Source organism: Aethalodelphis obliquidens, unplaced genomic scaffold, assembly GCF_003676395.1.
Source record: "Aethalodelphis obliquidens isolate GAN/ISIS:26980383/991018 unplaced genomic scaffold, ASM367639v1 scaffold19, whole genome shotgun sequence".
Classification (NCBI taxonomy): domain Eukaryota; kingdom Metazoa; phylum Chordata; class Mammalia; order Artiodactyla; family Delphinidae; genus Aethalodelphis; species Aethalodelphis obliquidens.
In genome coordinates this window covers 20,611,237-20,628,655 of record NW_020837963.1, presented here as the reverse complement: position 1 = coordinate 20,628,655, position 17,419 = coordinate 20,611,237, and the positions used below count along the sequence as shown (strand labels likewise).

Below are 17,419 nucleotides of genomic sequence, written 5' to 3'. Positions count from 1 at the left end.
CTGAAGCTTTTTACTTACAGCTCCTTGAATCATAAAACTTGCATGATAAAGATATTAGTCAATAATTGTGTGATAAGTGAGCAATTACCATTTATTAAATACACAGAGAAGGAAAAACTGACAAATAAGGCTGTTCTGATTCTAGATGAAATCGAGTCAGAAAGGATGAAGCAAATATGGTAAAATGTTAACAATTATCAAATAGAGTTAACAGGGGCATTCATTTTATCATTCTATTTTTCCGTGTGTTTAAAATAGCCATGATAAAAATTGGGGGGGAAAAGCATTGTAAAATACAGAGTTTTAAAAAATATCAAGCAGTCTCATGTTTTCAAGAGTTGTGTAATTGCAAGCACAATGAATTTGAGGCAATAGTCACTTTGACTTTCGTCATCGTTCTGTGGCTTCGTGTCTGGCTTCAGATGAAAATTCACAGCCATCCACTCTCTGAGCCTCTAGTGCCCAGGAGAGACCAAAGTTCACATCCCTCTGTGCTCAGACGAGGACACATGGCAAGACTTTACTTGCACTCCTTCCTGTACTAGCTCACTGTTGCTCACATTTACCTTCCTTTGAACACCAACAGCTTCTTCCCTCTTCTCTTGTGACCAACTGCACTCTACTAATACTTCAGTCTGTTAGGAACCATTATTTTTAATTGCCTTATTTGTTTTTACAAATGATATTTGTACCCATTGTTTACCTTTAAAATAATATTTCATTATTAAAAGAACTCATTGAGTGACGCTTAGAAGGAAAATGTAATACCTACATGATACTGTGCAAAGTTGCTCTGATCTGAAAACATAGCTACTAAATTAGTTTAGCATTAAATTAGTGGGTAATCGTGATACACGCTTCGTATGAGGCAGAAATTCTCTTCACATTGTCAGAAAACTGCTAAAGTGTGTTTTAGAGATACTTTGTGAGATTAAGTTTTTACTATTCCCTTTTTATTTCTCTCATTTAAAAACAATGCCATGTGGCTTGTATTATCTAAAACGTGTAAACGATGGAGTAGAAAGATGTGAGAAGAATTTAGGAAATGTGGGGAAATGTGATTTTTTTTCCTGGTCATTATCAAAAACTAAATCAGTGATACAGTTCACATACATATAAGCATACAGCTTTATATGCTAATCGTTCAAGAAAATCTATATATATGCTGAATATTTCTATATTCAGTACACTTTCTGTATTCAAAACTCATTCTCTTCAGTGCCTATTTTACTGTTTTTGCACCTATTCCATTCCAGGATTTTATTAGGTAAATATTGTTTTTCATACATATAAAATGGATTTTTCTTTTATTTCACAGGAGTATCTATATTTTAGCATTAAGCTTTGTTATTTTTTCATAGTGTACAGTAATAAACTGGAGTTGCATTCAAATGACGTGGTTTATCATGTTAAATCTTTCACTCTTGATTCTGTATATTCTAGATAAAAAACAGAACTTAAGCTAAAGAAAAATGATTTTTATTAATAGTTTAGTATATTTTCAGTACTTTCACAAAGAAGGAACAACTGTTGCTTTGGTGAATTATAAAATGTTTTATATAATGGACACAATATATTCATTTGTATTCTTTTGTTTTTCATGTTCTCCCAGAATGAGCACTGTGTTTATCCAGAATGAGTACATGATGAAAGAAAACAAGACCAGACTGATGGAATTGTAAGTGTCTTTGCGAATCCCTCCTGTTGTTACCCAGCAACGGTGACTGTTAATCTTTGTCCTTTGCCCTCTTGCATGACCTCATTTCCTCTGGTTCCGCTGTGTTTTCCTTTAGTGCTCGCACTGCCAAGACTGGAGGCTATTACAACTCACTTGCTTTCAGTACTGAATAAATGGTCTACCAGTTTGAACTTTTATACCAATATTTCTGCTCTCAGTATGTATTTCTCTTTTTCATTCTGGAGAGTTGGACAGTGCACTTACGTGTTTTGGAGATAAAATAATACTATCAAAATACTGTATTGAAATGTAAAATCGATAGCTAGTGGGAAGCAGCCACATAGCACAGGGAGATCAGCTTCGTGCTTTGTGACCACCTAGAGGGGTGGGATAGGGAGAGTGAGAGGGAGACACAAGAGGGAGGAGATATGGGGATATATGTATATGTATTGCTGATTCACTGTGTTAGAGAACAGAAACTAACACACCATTTTAAAGCAATTTATACTCCAATAAAGATGTTTAAAGAAAAAATACTGTGTATTGAAAGGCAGTATAATTTTTACTTCCTGAATATAATTATATTTTAACCAGAGCAGAAAGTTTCAGTATTTACTTAGAAAGTTATTACCCTTATGTATTTGTTTTTTTGTTTGTTTGTTTAGAGAATTAAGTTCAATACCAGTCTCAGTTGGAATTTTACTTCCTTTTTCATAACTTAATTTCATCGAATATATTTATTTAAGGAGAGAAGGAAACGGCTAAGCTGAAAAATTAACTGATTTTCTTGTCCAAGCAAGGACTGAAAGACAGAAAATCACTGTTAAGTGTTAGAAAAGCAAAATAATTCCAATAATATCATTATTTTATTTCTGTCCCTTTAAACATTGATGGCAGATAATGGTTGATTTTCATTTTTCAAAAAATGTCCAAATATCATTATCAAATTTTATATTATATTTTATTTTCAATATCATGGATAATATGTAACATTGCTGAGTGCTTATTATGTGCTAGATACTATTTTAAGCACCTTGTTTATATTAATTTATTTAATTTGCACAAGAATTTATGAGGGAAATAATATTGTAGCCCCTATTTTATAGTTGAAACAAAAGCCGAAAACAATATAAGTGGTGGGTATAGCAGGGATTTGAATACTACAAGGTGATTCTAGTTTCTATTTATGTGTTTTATCATTAGCCATATAGATGTTCTGTTACCATTACTGCTTCCCCTGACCAAAAAGAATAAATAGATATTTTTTAAAGTTCCGACTATTCTTGAGGCCTACGTAGCTGACATTTTTCTCCATTTGAATTTTTGGAACAGTTTATTATTAATTTTATGTTTCATTCAGATGGTTCTCTGCTATTTTCTAAGAAAAAAATATAAAGCAAAATAAAGAGTTCAGATACTAACTGTACACTTTAAAAATGATGAAACTACAAATGTGAAGGAAGCAGATTTCAAAACCTATAAAGTGTAAAAATTTAGAAAATCATCGATTTAGGTGTTTTTTAGTAGATTAGTTCAACTTAGACTTTATATTTCCAACAACAGAGTAAGGAATCTGCTATGGTCTGAGTGTTTGCATCCTCCCCAAACTCATATGTTGAAATCCTAATGCCCCACATGATGGTATTTAGGAAGTGAGGCCTTTGGGAGGTGCTTGGGTCATGACTCTGTAACCCTCATGAATAAAACTGATAGAATTGATTATACTTTCTACATCAAAATCATTACAGATTGCCTGGTTTATACAAGTCACTATGCTATGCAACTTATATGCATTAGTTTTAATACTGAATTCAACATTTGAGGTTTATATTATTATTATTCCCATTTACAGAAAAGTAGTTAAGATAAAGGGAAGAAAAACTGGGCTAAGTTTTGGCATTGGTTGGAATGTAAGAATATTTAATCAAGCAGAATGTGAAAGAAAAATACTTAAATATCAAAAAATAATTCAAATATTTTGATATATGTAGTAAAACACTTGGAATACTTAGAAAGTAATGATATTAAAAAGTTTAAATAATCACACTTAAAACCAGTACTGCATAAAGATACTATACATCATTGTATGTAAAACTGCAAAATTATTTTCTTGAAAAATATCACAGTCAATTGTAATTGAGGAAGGACCTTGGCTGTAATTGCCATTGAGGCATAGTAAATTTTTAAAATTCTGAGTAAATTGTGATGTATTTATTCAGATATTCAGTTGAATTGTATATTATCATAAATATAAAAGTCCACACTATATTTGAGTAATTTCTAGATCAACAGATACCAAAAAGCAATGAAAACTGTTTCACAAAATCATAAAGGAATGGGTTCTCCAAAGAACTTCTATGCATATTTCAGGAAATTCTAGAATAATGGGTCTAATCTTGAGAATCCAAATAATACATTTTGAATGTTACCTCTTCCATCTTATCTTCTTTCTATTAAGATATCACAAGAAAGCCTTTGAAAATTAAGCAATTGTGAATTTGGGAGTTAGAAATCTGAGTTAAAATGGATTTTTGAGAGAGGGTGAAATACAAAGTCTTTAAAAAAGTAAAACCACAAATTTTGAGTCAGTAAAAGGAAACTTTCCCAAGACATATATGATATGTTATCTAAAGAGAGAAGGTAAGAGGACAGATTAAAAGGGGAAAAAACAAAAAACAAAAAACCCTAAAGGATATTTTTTAGGAGAATAACTGGGGAACAGAGAGGATGATTTAGTAAGTAATATCACAGCTCCCAACCCAGAATATAGGGACTGAGCATTACTAGGTGGCAGGAGGAGAACTACAAAGAAGATTCTGATGGGTTGAAGAAATCCCAGCAGGTGATGAGGAGAACACACTAAGGTAGTATTAACCAGAAGTCAGAAATGCAAAACCATAAACGTGTACTTTGTTTTCAGAAATCGAAGGCACTTTAAAAAATATAGAACTAAAATATTAAAACTGTGGAGACTGGTGAGAATAAGAATATCTGCAACCTACCAAGGGTGAGATACTTTATAGCAATAATAATCTTTAAAGCCTTAGAAGGAACCTATGAAGTAAGTATGATCGTTGCTGCTTTACAAAAATATGTTAGAAATTTACTCCAAGGGTTAAGAGTATGCACTGCTTATTCTGAGCCAAACACGAAGCACTCTGCATGGATCATTTCACTGAATCCTTAAGGTAGTTCCTTGACTTCCATACCCGGCTCTTTCCCACCCGACCAATGAGGCATCCTGGGCCGGAGAGCTTAACTCTACTCAAGCGTCCACACCAGTGCTTCCGGCATCCTGGGCAAGCCAGTCTTTTGATGTGCACCTGCAAGCCTCTTTCTCTGTTGCAGGACTTTGTCATATCTGACCCTGACCCGGGAAATAATTACCAGGCATAGAAATCTAAAGCACTCCACGTATTTTCAAATGCCTCTCAACAGTTAGAAAACAGGTGAGCAGAGGGAAGAGATTTGGGAACGTATGTATAGCTGATTCACTTTGTTATAAAGCAGAAACTAACACACCATTGTAAAGCAATTATACCCCAATAAAGATGTTAAAAAAGAAAACAAAGAAACAAATTAAAGCACAGTTTGCTTTACAGGGATGCATACCTCAGGGTTTTTTTCCCACCAGGATTCTCTCTTTTAAAAGTATAAGGGTTGCTACATTGTGAGTATCTCACTGTATACATCAAAGGAAGAAAAGAAAGTATCAACTCACACATTTATTTTCATTGACTTCTCCAAGAGCCTGCAGAGGTAAATGGGAGAGATGCAATGCCTGGAAAAGCAAGATAATCAAGCAGCTTCCACTGTTTTGGAGGAGAGATCTATAGTTATATGATTTCATGTAGACAGTTTCAGGTTAAGCTTATTTAGGCAAAGGAAAATGTCACTTTAATCAGAGGAAAATGAAATTCAGATACAAAGTCACTGGTACTCTGTAATATTCATTACTATAGAGCTTTTTAATTTCCCTTAGAAAATGTGTGCATATGTGTGTATATTGCACAAATATTTAGTTGTTAGTTTTATTTTCCCTTCAAGACTCAACTCATTTCTGTTTTGATCTCTATGAAGCTTTTTCACACTTTTCCAGCTCCCAAATACTCAGTTCTAATAATCTGTTTTGCTAATGCACAGTAAGAATTAAAATACAGTAGAACAATAAGAATTAGATTGAAAATAAGAAGAAAAGTCACCATCAGTATCTTAAAATTTCCTGACACATAAGAAATATAAACTATAAATATCACTTAATATAATTTTAGTAAACAAGTTAGATATGAAGACTATAAATATATTGATATACACTTGCTAAAAATACATATTTGTATACTTCACATTACTGTAGTCTAATAAGATTAAGTATTTTGAAAAAAATCGAGATCACAGAGAGATGGAAAAAGGTAATAATAATAGAGCTTTGAAAATCAAAGTAGAACAGCGGATGGATAACCCAAGGATGTTCTCTGGAGATGACCCAAGGAAAGGCCCACACTCTGATCCTCTTTCAGTTAAAACTCAACAGTCCATTTGCTTTTTCTCCCCCTCATAAACTATCATGAAAGTTTTCCTGCTCAAGAACAACTGAACCAAAAGTCAGATGGACCAGTTATGCCACTGAAAAACCTTAAAAAGATAAAATTTTTACTCTCTTGCTCTTAAGAAAATTGCCATTTGTCAACCCCAAATCCATCTCTCTCCCACAGAAATAGGGTCATGGCTGGTCACATGGCTGCTCAGCTGGAGCCTAAATATTCCAGTCTTCTTTGCAGGCAGGAGGATACCAGATGACTAAATTCTCCTGAGTGTCTGTGAGCTGAAGTCACATGTACCACAACTAGGTATGGGTTCTGGGACAGCAGATGTGTGCTCTTACACACTCTTCAACATCTGCAGACAGAAGGGGCATGACTGTCACTCAGCTTCTGCCATGCAGACACATCAGCCCCCTAGAACATGGCAGAGCCATGGATGGGAGTAGTTCTGATTCTCTGAAGGGCAGTGTGGAAAAGAGCCACCGATCCACCCGCACCACTCACCTTGGGACTGTTAGAAGTGAGGGAATGAACTTCACTTTTCTCTGGGTCATCTCTCTCACAGCAGCCTAGTCTTCGCCCTCCCATAATCCTTTCTCAAAAAGACTCTTGACTGTGTTTTCTGTGTTGTCTAGTCCCAGCTGCAAGTGTTGTAAGACAGCAAAATAGGAAAAACATGAGGATACAAAATAACTTTTTTTTTTAATATTTATTTATTTATTTGGTTGCACCAGGTCTTAGTTGTGGCAGAAAGGCTCCTTAGTTGTGGCATATGAACTCTTAGTTGTGGCATGCATGTGGGATCTAGTTCCCTGACCAAGGATCGAACCCGGGCCTCCTGCCTTGGGAGGGCGGAGTCTTATCCACTGCACCACCAGGGAAGTCCCCAAAATAACTTTTTTACTCAAATCTCTCTGTTATATATTTTTTTAAGTTCAGCATTAAATTACTCAGGGTCCATTCCTGGCTTCAACACACTGACGGTGAGTCACAAAATCTCTCTGGTTGCCTCACCTCTAAAATGGCCATAGTGATAATATTTATCTCATTATTACAAGGATTAAGTGTTATTATTTATGTACACTGCTTAGACCATTCCGGCTCACAGTAAGCTATCAATAATGTAGCTGTTATGTGGTAAAAATGCCACTGCCAAACCCCTTGGCATAGTTTCTGGCCTGAATCAGTTAGAGCCACAGTCAGGACAAAGAGAACCCTCCTGTGCATAGTAGCTGTCAGAGGTCAACAAACCTTTTCTGTAAAGGATCAGACAGTACAGGCATACCTTATTTTATTGTGCTTCTTTTTTTTTTTTTTTTTTGCGGTACACGGGCCTCTCACTGTTGTGGCCTCTCCCGTTGCGGAGCACAGGCTCCGGACGCGCAGGCTCAGCGGCCATGGCTCACGGATCCAGCCGCTCCGCGGCATGTGGGATCTTCCCGGACCGGGGCACGAACCCATGTCCCCTGCATCAGCAGGCGGACTCTCAACCACTGCACCACCAGGGAAGCCCCTATTGTGCTTCATTTTATTGTGCTTCCCAGATTTTCCATGTTTTCAAATTGTAGGTTCGTGGCACCCCTGCATCAAGAAAGTCTATGGGCTCCATTTTTCCAACAGTATTTGCTCACTTCATGTCTCTGTGTCACATTTTGGTAATTCTTACAATATGTCCAAGTTTTTTATTGTCATATTTGTTATGGTGACCTGTGATCAGTGATCTTTGATGTCACTACTATGATTCACTGAAGGCTCTGATGATGGTTAACACTTTTTTAGCAAAAAAAGTATTTTTTAGACATAAGGTATGAACATTGGTCTTTTTAGACATAATGCACTGCACATTTTATAGAGTACAATATAGTATAAACATAACTTTTATATGCTCTCTGGAACCAAAAAAATTGTGTGACTCGCTTTATTGCCATATTCACTTTATTGCCATGGTCTGGAACCAAACTCATAGCATCTTAGAGGTACGTCTCTAAATCTTTTAGGCTTTGCTGGCCATAAAAGTGGTCTCAGCCACCTTATTCTGCTGTAGTAGCGCGAAAGGCCCCATGAATAAGCATGGCTGTATTCCAATAAAACTTTATAAAAACAGACAGTAGGATAGATTTAGCCAACAGGCTGTTTGCCAAACTCTGAGTTAGACTAATGAATTATGGACAGGTGATAAATGCTGGTACTGTGTTTCATCATTTCTTAGTAAGATGTTTACACAAAGTCACAGTAAAATGTGAACAGTTAATATGAAGATTCTCACTGTTAATTTTTCTATATTTACTGATGTCAGGCAGATGTTTTTTTTATTCATCAAATCACTCAAACATTTATTGCTGTGCCTACTGAATTTGACACATTTTTATTTTTACATAATGTAAAATTGACAACCATAATATATGTTCTAAATTTGTACTTAGATTAATCAAGGAAATAACTGAACAACATTTGGTTAAGAATGTAGTACCTTTATCTCTGAATATTTATTGGAAAGGTAGGGAGAGACATAAAGCATCATCACAATTAGAATAACTAGATTAAAAACTGAGAAGATAAAATACATAATAAATTGACCCTGCAGGAAAATTCACTTTAGAGTAGAAGGAAAAACTTAAATAACAGGTTCTTGCGAGTAGGTCACGGCTCAAGATTACTTTGCCTTTAGCACTTTTGATAATTTACTAAGATGCATTACTTCTCACCCTCTTGTCTCTCCTGCGTTTTTTCTCCTTCCCATTTTTTTCCCTCTCTTACAATGAATGTGTTCAAACACATTCATCTTCCTCTCACTCCTGCCTTTAGAGTCACCTTGGACTTTCTATCCTCTATTCTGTCTGCAAGTAAAATAGTCTTGCATCTTCTCCCTCCCCATACTGCAACTTTAAGATTTAGACATAATAGTCGTAGGTAGAGCTTAGACTTGAAAAAGGCAATTTGGAAATTACCAAGACTTCTGTTCAGTTTGATTGCTAATATATGTAAATAATTACATAAAGGGTTCATCTTGAATTCAGGGACTTATTGTAAAATGATATACATTGACACCCCAGGCCTAAATCCTTCTTTTTTCATGTATTCCAACTCCTATCAATTAATTAATTTGAATGTATAAAGGAAATACAATGTTATGTATATATTCCTCTGTCAGTGCTCAGTGTATTTATATCTTCTAACATCTGTATTTGCCTCTGAATGTCACACCATGACTAATTTTTGCATCAGATTCTAATCTGGGCAGCAACTCACAGAGACAGTGAGAGAGGAATCAAGCAGCTGATATCGATCCATTGGTGGTTACAAACCCTGAGATGCTTTTGCTTCCCTTACCAGCAACCAACAACATCAAAGCAGAGAAGCCTACCGCATACCTCTTTGACATCAATCCTTCATGGTTTTCTTTATTCTATTCAAGTCAACACAAAGTTGTGAATAAGATAAAAAAGAAGTTTCTGATTTTCAAACCCTTCCAGTTAAAAGTCTCAAAATGAACTAGTGGCTTAGAGCTATCTTCCTTTCCGCTGCTTTTACTAATGAGAAGCTAAAGCACATGGAGACTGTTCTGACCACAATCACACAGCACCGTAACTAGAACCTGGGCTTCCTAATCCTTATACAGAGCAGAGCAGGAGGTGTTCTGAAAGCACTCTGCAAAGTGGATGTGTCTGCTTCCCGCAGTAAATATGCTGAAGGAAGCCATTCACTCAAACTTGGCTGGATGGTGCTACAAAATACCTACCCCACTTTTCAAGAGTTTATCATGGTGAAAATAAGAAAGGACTGCTCAAACAATGTAAATCAGTCTTCTTCACAAATCCTAAGTCCAGCAATTGGAAAGCCACGTTCATGGTTCATGTCATTCTTGGTATTTGCTTCATTTGGGAAATAGGGACTTTGAAAGATGGAGGACAGGCATTGCCATAACGATTTTAAGATTTTACCTGCCAGTTCCCTGCCATATTTTTAACAAATGAGCTCAGAGCATATCAGAATCGTCCTTAGGGACATCTAGGGATAAAATCTATTGCTCTCTAAAAACCCATGGTAAATAATGAATTATATTACCTAGATATTTGCAATGTGGAAAACTACTTTGGAAACCTGTACGTGTAAACAATAGGAAAACAAAAATCTAATAACTATTATATAGCTCAGAAAATAACACCGTGTGAATACTGATTTCTTGGGGATTTGTTGCTAGAGCTAAAATTGCCATTCATTTCTTCCCAAGCAGAACTATTTCAGTGTTCTTTCTTACGTCACTTTTTAAATTATATTTAAATGACTGAAGTTAAACATATAAACTGTTCTGTAAACAGTTAAATTGACTGAATTTTTTGAGTGAAAAGAAATAACTAATTATAATGCTGTTGTGTTGTTTTTAAAAAGAGTTTGTTTTACAGCAATTGCCTTTGTCTAAATGCAAAAAAAAAAAGAAATCATTGATTTAAAAATAGGAATAAAAAATTATTCTTACTGAAATGGAGGAATAATTTTCTTAGAAAATTATTCCTCCATTTCAATAAGAATAGCCTCATTCAATAGCCTAAACTCACAAAATAGTCTCCATCTTGTCCTAAAAATGGTATAAAAATGCTTCCTACATTTCAGAGTGACTTAGGTTTTTGTTTCTTTGTTTGCCTCTGTTTTGCTTTGGAATGGTGTGAGAATGTCTCATTTATTTATACTGTATTACAAAACTCAGAGAGATATTTTGGTGTAAAACGTAGATGCTAGATAAATGAAAGCATCTAATTCTGTTTCCTTACCATGGTCCTGGAGCTAAAATCGTATAATCTTATTCTTTCCTCTGATTATTTTTCACACACTTGCTCACTTATGGCTCTGAGGCTCCGGCCTCAGTGAATTTGGTGTTACTGACTAAGAGACAGATGATAATCATATTCGTTGGGTAAACAAACAATACCAGGTGCAGGAGAAGGGGATACATTTGAAATTGCTTAAATCACAATTGAAATTGACTGTATTTGATTTTCAAAACCTTTGTGACTCTAAAGACTTTAGTTGCTTTGTTTTCTCAAACCTCCTGTGGATTTAGGAAGAGAAGATAAACAACACGATTGTTCTCAAAGCTCCTAGCTCACAGTAAGGAGGAAGGGATAAGTTAGTAACAGTTCTGACCGGCTCACACACGTCTCCTGAACAAGGCTTTAACATTTGTGCACCTCCCTCCTATAAATGTATACGGTTTTAACGACTGTAGGTAAAATGGATCAGAAAGTATAATGTGTAATTAAAAATATATGTTCTGACGTACTTCACTCAGTATGACAATCTCTGGGTCCATCCATGTTGCTGCGAATGGCAATATTTCATTCTGAGTAATATTCCATTGCATATATGTACCACATTTTCTTTATCCATTCTAGATTGTCACACTGAGTGAAGTCAGACAGAGAAAGAGAAATACTGTATGATATCCCTTATATGCGGAATCTAAAAAGAAATGACACATATGAACCTATTTACAAAACAGACACAGGCTCACAGACTTAGAGAAGGAACTTACAGTTACCGGGGGGAAGGTTGGGGGGAAGGGATAGTCAGGGATTTGGGGATCGACATGTACACACTGCTATATTTAAAATGGATAATGAACAAGGACCTAGTGTATAGCACAGGGACCTCTGCTCAATGTTATGTGGCAGCCTGGATGGTAGGGGAGTTTGGGGGAGAATGGATACATACATATGTATGTCTGAGTCCCTTTGCTGTGCACCTGAAACTATCACAACATTGTTAATTGGCTATACTCCAATATAAAATAAAAAGTTTAAAAAAAATACATGCACACAAAATAATTCAGTTGTTATAAAATTTTTAAAAATATATGTTCTGATTTTTAGGTAGAATCTCCACAATATGCAAATTCACTCAGGAAGTCTTATCTGAATGGTGTGATTGTATCCAAATATAACCTACAGTATGATACCTGGAATGTTTTCTCTCTCACCTTCCTCGAACACGTGTGATTTTTCCTTTTTAACGTTTAAAGGACTTTTTAAACATTTAACATTTTATTACCACGTTTCATATAATTAGTTCTTCTTATAAGATACCCAAGGATTGCTAATCTATTTATGCAGTTAAGAGACTTTCATTTAAAGTGAATTCAAAAGCTGACTTCAAATCATCATCCTCATAGCGTATGAGAAGCTGAATTGGGAACAGGGAGATTCTCGTCTTAAGGAAGCTCTTGATCGATACATACGGTTACTGAAAATGCAGCATCATTCTTAATATGCGTAGAAATTATGCTTTCTATGAAGCAAATTAGCTTATAATATCTTTTAAAAATTATGAGATGTTCTTGGAGACATATTTAAAAACCTGAGAGTACAACGAAATATGTTTAATGAAGCAAATCATGGATGTTTAACTGAAAGCCATACCAGCTTTACTATTGTTGGCAGCAGTGTTCGCCTCATGTTTTCATATTAATTTCTAATAAAGCTGGCGTTCTAAAGGAAAGAAGAATGTTAAGGATTCTTAGAAGCATCTCTGATGATATGCTTATTAGTCTGCTGAATCAATTTATTTCATGTAGATTTATTATATTTTCTCTTTTGAATCTATTCAGTTTATATATTTGTTTATAACAAATTGTTTCTATTTACAGGATACACTGACTCTTAGATAAGCTGGTGGAAAAATCACCAGAAACATCACATCAGATGAATCTCTACAGAGCATTTTTGATTTCCTCCCATATAGCCTATAGCCTACTAATAATTGTTTGATCTGCAAACATCCCTATACTCAATAACTGGGCAGTCTAAGCAAAATGTTTAATTCAAATTTGATCATGAAAACAAAGAAATCTAAACTTGAACATAAACCAAAGGGGGCATGGTGAAAATAAACACAAATGAAGACTGGATACCTTGAGTAATACTCATCTATTTTCATTGGACCTATGTTATTTTAATGCTTATTTCATTATGATCCATGTTTTGTTTTCCCCACAAAGTATTTGATTTTTACTTTATTTAGAGAGGAGAAAATTATCATAAAAACCCTAAAATTGGTGGGGGGGCAGTCAAAATGTCAGTTTAAAAACTTTATTTTCTGAATGAAGTCAATTTACAGCTCAAAAAAATAAAAGAAAGAAAGAAAAGAGCACATGGAATACAGGTTTATGCAAACAATTACCCTGCTCTACCCCAGTCTCTTGGTTGCATGTGACTGTCTGTGGCAATTAAGAGCAGGGCATTTGGGGAGACAGAGATGGATTCAGTTTCCAATTCATCCTTTGCTACTTTATGATCTTTTTGCGTTGTCTAACCTTTCTCTATCTCCTTTTACAAGACAACAAAGTGAAATAATAATAGTACATGACCTACAGGGATGTTTTGAAAATTAAATGAGAGAACACAAAATACTTACCCTAGAGCTTTGTATGCATTAATAAATGCTCATTATTAATAATGGTTTTAGTAGTAGTAAATAAGCAACTAATTAAACAAGTAATAAAAAGGATATTAATGTTATATGAGTCCAGAATATATATCCTAGAAACATTTTGAAAAGTGAATAATAAAAAGTTGTTTCCATAGCCAAAAAAAGTAATTATGAATTTTTAAAAAAACACTCTTTCACACACTAAATCTTTCTAATCAAAGACCTTCCCTTCGGTACTTTGTAAGTAAATGATAGAAAAGGTTAGTGTAATTCAGAGAAAGTAAGGGAAGGAAGTGAATATTGAATGCTTAGTGAGTCCCATCCTCAGTGGAAACACGCTGAATCCAAAGACTTCCAATGACCCTCTTCTTGGGAGCAACATAAGTCAACTTCCAGAAGTTAGCAACTCAGGCTTTACAATTTCACTCTGTGGTCATTTTCATCTCCTGCTTTCTCAACTATTATTAATCACATCAAAATAAAGAAACAGATAGGGCTTCCCTGGTGGCGCAGTGGTTGAGAGTCCTCCTGCCGATGCAGGGGACACGGGTTCATGCCCCGGTCCAGGAAGATCCCACATGCCGCGGAGTGGCTGGGCCCGTGAGCCATGGCCGCTGAGCCTGCGTGTCCGGAGCCTGTGCTCCGCAATGGGAGAGGCCACAACAGTGAGAGGCCTGCATACCACAAAAAAGAAAGAAAGAAAGAAACAAAAAAAGAAAGAAAGAAAAGAAAGAGAAAGAAGAAAGAGAAAGAAAGAAAGAAAAAGAAGAAAGAAAGAAAGAGATAAGGTCTTCTAGGGCATCAGGAGGGGTGAACTGGAGGGATTATTTCTCCTATTTCAGCTGTGAGATGCAGTGGTGGACAGATATGTGTTGGAATGCATCAGAGCATTATTAAGGAGAAAAAAGATAGAGCACTTTGTGTCCCTGTTCTGAAAAAAGGAAGTAGAGCAAGGGGGGCCAGGACCTCCCTTGGACTGAGCAGCTGCCTTGGCACTTAATTTGAAAAGACATGTGCAGATTTCTAAACAGCCATCAGCGATGTCCTTCACCTCTGGGCACTTAAAGCACAGAGAACAGGGGATCCCCCTGGGGACCCATGGTTGCAGATGAACCAAAAAGTCTTTTCTAGAGAGATGGACTGTCTGAAATTGAATGCAAAACTTGTGCAGATGTTCATTTGTGCATTCTGGAGATAAATCCACAGTTCAGAATAGAAACGCAAAAGAGATTATCAGACACACACATACCTGAAAGTTTTTAATGCCCATAGATATTCTTTAGCAGCATGGAACATGCATAGAATCATGGACTAACAGAACTGGAAGGAACATCAGTAGTCAACTAATTATTCACCCTTCTGATTTTAGAGATGATGATATTGGGAATCCAAGAAGCCAGGTGACTCTGGCCCATGATCACAATAAGAAAACTTATAAGTGGTAGGTTCAAACATAGGAACCATGTTTTTCTCTCCCCATTCAATGATCTTTACATTATATATTTGCATCAATATTGATTATTGTCTGACCATAGCATGTACATACAATATATCAGGCACCACTTTACATACTAAATGCATTATATAATTTAATTCTTTGGTTGAGCGATGATGGAGATCATGGTAATGATGATATTAGTGACTTGCTAGCCACCAACTCCTACATGACAGAAGTAAAAGGAAATGTGGCCAGGAAATATTGATCTTTCATTAAATATTGTATCCTGCATAAAGAGAGCCAACAAGATGCTGAAAGAATACACAGAACACTCACCCATTTGCCACTCAATTAGATTTAGAAAAGGAACTCATTGAATTCTAAAAGCAATGAACCTTGAGAAGATCCAAACTGACCCAGGGTTATTAACTTTTAAATGCCCAGACAGAATCACACGGTAGGAGAATTCTCTGAACGTTCTTTGTGAATAGTGTCACTGTATTTAGGCTCATTCATTGATTTTTAAAAAAGAAAAAATAAATATTTACTTTTTCAGTTACTTATAAGGGAACAATTAAAATGTAATCATCGAAACTGAGCAAACAGCTCTATGAATAAGCACAAGATGAGATTATGAATTGACAAACTGGAAATCGTTTCAACAATGCCTGGTAGGCAAGACTTTCCTCAATTTTAGTCACTGTTAATGAAATGAAAGGTCTTCTATGAGGTTTTAAACTTTTGTATTTTTCAAGGAATAATTATCTTTTTAGCCTAAGTCTTTTTTTTTTTTAACATTTTTATTGGAGTATAATTCCTTTACAATGGTGTGTTAGTTTCTGCTTTGCAAAAAAATGAATGTTATATATATACATATGTTCCCATATCTCTTCCCTCTTGCGTCTCCCTCCCTCCTACCCTCCCTATCCCACCCCTCTAGGTGGTCACAAACCACCGAGCTGATCTCCCTGTGCTATGCGGCCCCTTCCCACTAGCTATCTACCTTACGTTTGGTAGTGTATAGAGATTGGTAGAGTCCATGCCTCTCTCTCGCTTTGTCACAGCTTACCCTTCCCTCTCCCCATATCCTCAAGTCCATTCTCTAGTAGGTCTGTATCTTTATTCCTGTCTTACCCCTAGGTTCTTCATGACATTTTTTTTTCTTAAATTCCATATATATGTGTTAGCATACGGTATTTGTCTCTTTCTTTCTGACTGACTTCACTATGTATGACAGACTCTAGGTCTATCCACCTCATTACAAATAGCTCAATTTCGTTTCTTTTTATGGCTGAGTGATATTCCATTGTATATATGTGCCACATCTTCTTTATCCATTCATCCGATGATGGGCACTTAGGTTGTTTCCATCTCTAGGCTATTGTAAGTAGAGCTGCAATGAACATTTTGGTACATGACTCTTTTTGAATTATGGTTTTCTCAGGGTATATGCCCAGTAGTGGGATTGCTGGGTCATATGGTAGTTCTATTTGTAGTTTTTTAAGCAACCTCCATACGGTTCTCCACAGTGACTATATCAATTTACATTCCCACCAACAGTGCAAGAGGGTTCCCTTTTCTCCACACCCTCTCCAGGATTTATTGTTTCTAGATTTTTTGATGATGGCCATTCTGACTGCTGTGAGATGATATCTCATTGCAGTTTTGATTTGCATGTCTCTAATGATTAGTGATGTTGAGCATTCTTTCATGTGTTTGTTGGCAGTCTTGTATATCTTCTTGGGAGAAATGTCTATTTAGGTCTTCTGCCCATTTTTGGATTGGATTATTTGTTTTTTTGTTATTAAGCTACATGAGCTGCTTATAAATTTTGGAGATTAATCCTTTGTCAGTTGCTTCATTTGCAAATATTTTCTGCCATTCTGAGGGTTGTCTTTTGGTCTTGTTTATGGTTTCCTTTGCTGTGCAAAAGCTTTGAAGTTGCATTAGGTTCCATTTGTTTATTTGTGTTTTTATTTCCATTTCTCTAGGAGGTGGGTCAGAAAGGATCTTGCTGTGATTTATGTCATAGAGTGTTCTGCCTATGTTTTCCTCTAAGTTTGATAGTTTCTGGCCTTACATTTAGGTCTTTACTCCATTTTGAGCTTATTTTTGTGTATGGTGTTAGGGAGTGATCTAATCTCATACTTTTACATGCACCTGTCCAGTTTTCCCAGCACCACTTATTGAAGAGGCTGTCCTTTCTCCACTGTACATTCCTACCTCCTTTATCAAAGATAAGGTGACCATATGTGCGTGGGTTTATCTCTGGGTTTTCTATCCTCTTCCATTGATCTTTCTGTTTTTGTGCCAGTACCATACTGTCTTGATTACTGTAGC

The 17,419-nt window shown here is 35.8% G+C and overlaps 1 long non-coding RNA gene across 1 annotated transcript in view; it reads left to right on the top strand.

The window, feature by feature from the left end:
* The first annotated feature begins 1,610 nt into the window (after nt 1–1,610).
* LOC113626832 (uncharacterized) overlaps nt 1,611–17,419 on the top strand; it is a 59,636-nt gene continuing 43,827 nt past the window's right edge. The window contains exon 1 of the long non-coding RNA XR_003435298.1: nt 1,611–1,678. This is a non-coding gene — a long non-coding RNA (uncharacterized LOC113626832). The remainder of the gene's footprint in view (nt 1,679–17,419) is intronic.